At 34.4% G+C, this 5,859-nt stretch overlaps 1 long non-coding RNA gene across 2 annotated transcripts; it reads right to left on the bottom strand.

Moving 5' to 3' along the window:
- Positions 1-5,859, bottom strand: LOC127837925 (uncharacterized). Of its 2 annotated transcripts, none has more exons than XR_008029528.1 (3): positions 5,459-5,859; positions 4,124-5,256; positions 1-3,741 (listed from the first exon to the last, which is right to left on the bottom strand). It is a non-coding gene; the product is annotated as an uncharacterized LOC127837925 (long non-coding RNA). The 2 variants fall into 2 exon arrangements; XR_008029529.1 differs by lacking the exon at positions 1-3,741 and adding an exon at positions 3,789-3,868.

Genomic DNA, 5,859 nt, shown 5'->3' with positions numbered 1-5,859 from the left:
AAATCATTTTTCTTTCAAAAAGAATTATACACTGTAATTAAATGTAGCACACAATTGGAATTATTCAAATATTGATTGCAAATGAAATGGTGCTGTACATTAAGATTCTTGACACTATTTAAGCTTTTATAGGAGTCACAAACAAGATGTGTTTGTGAAACAATATGTCCCCTATATATTTGACCTTTGACCTTGAATTATAACCTTGACCTTTCACCACTCAAAATGTGCAGCTCAATTAGATACATATGCATGCCAAATACCAAGTTGCTATCTTCAATATTGCAAAAGTTATGGCCAATGTTTAAGTTTGACGCAAACCAACAAACAAACAAACCAACAAACAGACAGGGCAAAAACAATATGTCCCCCAGTATAGACTCTGGGACTTAACAAGAGCTGTCAGAGGACAGCGCGCTCGACTATTCGAGTGCTTGACAGTATAACGAAAGCTATCATGGGGAAATTGTTCATATTCAATAAGGTCAATGTAATAAATTCATATTCTGAGTGGAAGAGGACCATAAATGTAACTGAAAAATATTGATCACTTATGTTTTAAAGAAGATGTACTTTATAGACGATTCTGTTTTCAGGTATATTTTCCACAATCAATTGAACATTTGATAAGACATAGAACAATCTAATAAGGTTTTATTGCAAGTTTGGGTGGTGTCCATTGTGGTATGTCAGGTTAGTGTTGTTTTGTCAAAGCATGAATCAAATTTGAAACAATCGGAGATGGGTGATTCTCCCCAAAGGTTTTTTGGTCACAATATTGTACTATATATTCAGATAAATGAAAACGTCTTGAGGAGTATAACTTTGGACAAAATATAACAATGGATGGTTTAGCAACTTTAAAATTTCCATAACTCTCTAAATAAATCATCTAACCAGAACCCACTTATAACATGCGCATTTCCTAGAGGTAGTTAAGCTTCCCATAAAGCTTCATTGTATTCCAGGTAGTAGTTGGGGAGAAATAGCGCGGAAAAGAATTGCACGACATGGATATGTAAAGTTTATAGAAAATTTCAAAGGGCCATAACTCTGTGAAAAATCAACCGACCATAACCGGCTGATAATATGCGCATCTCCTGTTGGTAGTGAAGCTTCCCGTAAAGTTTCATTGAATTACCGTAATAAGTTACTGAGAAATAGCTCGGACAAGAATTGCACTATATGTTCAATGGAAAATTTCAAAGGGCCATAACCCTGTGAAAAATCATCCGACGAGAACCGGCTGATAATATGCACATGTCCTCTTGGTAGTGAATCTTCCCATAAAGTTTCATTGAATTCCGGTCATTGGTTGCTGAGAAATAGCCCGGACAAGAATTGCACTATATGTACAGTTAATGGACAATTTCAAAGGACCATACATTGTAACTCTGTGAAAAATCATCCGACCAGAACCGGCTGATAATATGCACATCTCCTCTTGGTAGTGAAGCTCCCCATAAAGTTTAATTGAATTCCAGTCATAAGTTGCTGCGAAATAGCGCGGACAAAAATTGTGCACGGACGGACAGACGAAGCGGCGACTTTACTGGGGGAGCCCCCTAAAAAATTTGTGGGGAGCATCATATAGAAGTTATGGCAATTTAAAGGTAGTACGCAAACTTTAACATTGATTTATCAATTATATGCATATTCTAAGTGAAAAAAAGGCCATAATTGTTACAAAATGCTTGATACAGTTATCTGCCCTTGTTAAAACATTGGGGTCATGTTGGTTAAAAAGAATGCAAAATACATGTATGAAAGCAATATGTCAAGGAAAATAGAAAATATTTTAGGTGGTATGCAAACTTTAACATAGATTTATCAATAATATGCATATTCTAAGTGAAAAAGGGCCTAATTCTGTTAAAATGCTTGATACAGTTGTCTGCTTTTGTTTATCGATTGGGGTAATGTTGGTAAAGAAGTATGCAAATATAAAAGCAATATGTCAATGGACATAGGAAATATATTTGAGGTGGTACGCAAACATTCCAATGCGCACGCCGACGCCGGGTTGAGAAGGATAGCTCCACTATATATTTTTCATATATAATAGTCGAGCTAAAAAGTAAATTTACTATAAACAACAAGCTAACCTCAATCACAACTTTAATGCAATGCTTATAACAATAAAGTTACAATGATATGCCAGGGATTGAAAACTATTGTGGGCAACTATCTTTAGTAATTGGTTGCCCAGATAAAGAATAACGAGCCCAGAAATAATATGAACATGTGAATATTATACATTCTTTTAATTTAATAATATATAATTAAATACATTTGCTGACAATACACACGTTCGATGCATGATGTATTATTATGAGCCTGAATTGAATCATGTCCTCTTCCTAAATAATGAATGTTTTTTAACTAGTATAGATCCATGGTGATCAATTGTTTTTTCAATTCTATTGCACTGAATTGTTGTTAGATTAAAAAAAAGAAGTTTACGAACTTTTGAAATTGAGTTGCCCAGGCCAAAATCTACTTGCCCCGGGCTCACGGGTAACCACTAAGTTCCATCCGTTATATTTTGAGCCTTTGTTTCTCTTATGTTGTATAATTTTATATAGTTTATTTTGTTGTTTGTTCTCATTGAATAAGCGTTTAACAAAACATGAATTTGAAGAAGTGAGTTGCTACATGTAAATGACAATATACTTATTTTAGTGCTCAGTTTTGCAATTATACTGCCTAAGTACGTACAAAAATAGCCTTCGTTCAATCAAACACAACTAACAACAACAATATACCAAAAACGGGAATCTACTACTAATTAATATTTGTACAAATATTTAAAATAAAATAGTTTTTTAGTGCTGAGGAATAAATAAGAGATCTCGTTAGTGTTATGAAATATTGCTTCAAGAATTATCAAAGGTAAATTGTGTTTTATTAAACCATAAATAATCTTATAAAGAGCTTTTAATACACAACAATATCTCGGAATAAAAAAGGTATTTAAAAAAGTGACTGCTTTATGATACAATAAGAAATTCAATACTATTGAACAACTAATGAATGCCAGTGATTATTTGTAATATTAAACTACAAAATTGTGTGAATGTGATATAATGAAATGGGCAAGTTAAACATACATATGTGAGGTTTAAACACATATAACGAAAGAATTTCTTGTTTGGTATGTGTTAACATTTACATTATTGGTTAAGTCTTCTGTTCATAGAGTTATGTGAAAAATAGAGAAATGAATGGAATCGAATTGGTGTATTTCGTTTGAAATCGAAAGATGGTCTTATGTCAATGTACCCAATTGAGTCTCAAGTACAGGAGAAGTTTACATCTGTTTAGTTCGTTTGTCTCTTTTTTAAATCTATGGTTTGTGCGACATCGATTAAAATAATTTATTCTGCGAACGCATATATCCCTGACGTCATTCCCACAATGAGTCTGTATTTCTATCGAAGTAGACGTATGTTGGTTTGAAATATTTTTGTTTCCGTATAAGTTCCTTCATCATTTTATGTGTGACCACCTGTGCCAATATATTTCTCCCTTCTCTGTCCACCTGGGCGACTGAAGAATATCCACATACTAGAACCTGCCCCATTTCTGTCACATGGAGGTCATCTAAAGTTCGGAAGCGGAATTGACAGTCTGTCAGTGTGGATTTCAATGTTCCATCCCTAGACAGAGTGACCAGCCTTTACTTCATTTGATCAGTTATATAGATCCTAGCCCCATCTACACTGACAGCACAAGACGGAACTGTAGAAACATATATGAATCAATGGACAGAGTGAAAATAAGACAATTTATTAGCAGTGTATTAATTTCTTCTTTGATTTAATGTTGTTATTTGGCATTTAGGTAGGAACGTATTTAAACGTTGTGTCTGTGTAAATAAAAAGTTTAAAATACATTAATAATTTAACCATATACTGCTCCGTATTGCCATCATAATGTTCAAAATAAGAACATGTATTATTAATCTGTGTAAGATGTAGAGATGATTATTCATTGATATATGTCATGTTATATTAAGCCTATTGTCTCTATGTATTTTAATTGGATAATTGGTACAAGGCATGGTGAGTTCTCCTACACTGCACGAATTGATATTAAAGATATTTAAGAGGTTGTACATTACCTGAGCGAGGAGACCTATCCTCATACAATTTCCATTAATGCCTACCATCCATAGTGTACTGGTACAGGGCTGTACCTGATGCTATGTAAAGGTTGCCATGGCGATGGGTGATACCTCTACATTTGTGATCATACAGTGTCTTAAATCTGTCCAAGATCAGTTGACCATTGCTTTCTTTAATAAAAACGGTCATATCATGTTGATCATGTCGCGGGAACCTAACAGGAAGACTATAACGTTCAGGATGATCACTAATATCATCTTCCATTTCCTTGTCACCCACAGCAACAGCTACCAGTCTGGGGTCAACTCTGCAAATCGAGAAGACTTCAGCATACAGGTCATAGCGAGACACTACGTTGTACGAGTGATCAAGCAACTTAACGCTCTCGTCCAGCTTGTCTAAAATTAATATATTTTCTTCTGCTGTCTCACAAATAGCTGATATTTGATAGTATCTTGCGCCATAGTCTTTATAACTTTTAAGTCTATTAACATTGAGAATTGTTTCTGTCTCATCGAAAATATCATAAAAGGTCCTATAATCAATCTCAACAGCATCATTATCTTCTTTTCTTGGTGAATGTGCAAACTTTGAAAGACATTCAAATTTTCCTAAACCTGACAGCGTGGTCAAAGTCTGTGTAATGGTTGTATCAGGAGTTTACTACATCTTGACTTTATCATGTGTTTTCACATCTTTTAGAAAAGTACCTGCCTCAGTCGCAATTTCTAGACATTTAGTATACATAATAAAATACATGGCTTCAGACTGGTATTCTAGACTTTTAATCTTATCTTGGAAACATATCATCTTTGTATGAAGTTTGGTACATTGGTCTGTGTCACTTTCTATTGATGTCTATATGGTGGTCATCAGTGCATCAAGTTTTTTAATGATGTCTATCTCTAGTTGCTGTAGAGCTTCAATGAGCGTTTTGTGTAATGTTCGGATGTCATTAAGTATTTTCTCGTACGTTTTGTTAACTGACTGAATGTCATTTTCAAGGGCATTTATTCTTTGACTCAACTTTGCTTGTAATGTGTCAATATTTCTGGCTGCTTTCTGGATATCCCCTTTCGTGCGTTGGCCTTTCAACTTTTCATCAGTAGTGACCACATTGACGCAATGCCTGTGAAAAACACTAGGTTATAGAGAAACAATAGTACAAATTATGTCTTACAAAATGCATAATAGTCTTGTCAGTTGTATTTTAACCAGTAATCTATAACTATAATAATTTAGTGTGCACTTACACGTTATGGGATGTTAATAATATTTTATCTATAAGTATAAGGAAAAAAGCACTAATATAAAAACTTCCTCAATCTTACCGATGTTTAGTCTGAAGGCAATCATGACACAACAGCTGTTGATGGTCCTCGCATAATGATTTTATAACATCATTCTTGTGTTCTGGGCATTTTTCCAGCGCATCCACTTTAGCCTTGATTTCCGTCCATTTATGCAGTTCATTTCGTAAAGCCAAACTGTGTTTGTTGAACGATCGGTTGTGAAGTCCCACATATTTGACGCAGTAACACTTGAAACACTGTTCACAAAAGGCCTCTACCTCCTTGTTATATGCGCCATTCTCTTCACACACTGTGCAGCAAAAGTCGTAAATTAAGTCTGACCCTTTTTGCAATGAAAATTTCGATTTTTTTGATGTCACCATTCTTCCCAGTTTGAAATGTTGAATGCTTCAATTTAATTTCGAGTGTGTCTCGTTTTA

The sequence above is a fragment of the Dreissena polymorpha genome, chromosome 7 (genome assembly GCF_020536995.1).
Source record: "Dreissena polymorpha isolate Duluth1 chromosome 7, UMN_Dpol_1.0, whole genome shotgun sequence".
Classification (NCBI taxonomy): Eukaryota; Metazoa; Mollusca; class Bivalvia; order Myida; family Dreissenidae; genus Dreissena; species Dreissena polymorpha.
Note: the sequence above shows the minus strand (reverse complement) of the source record. Positions and strands in the feature narration are given on the sequence as shown.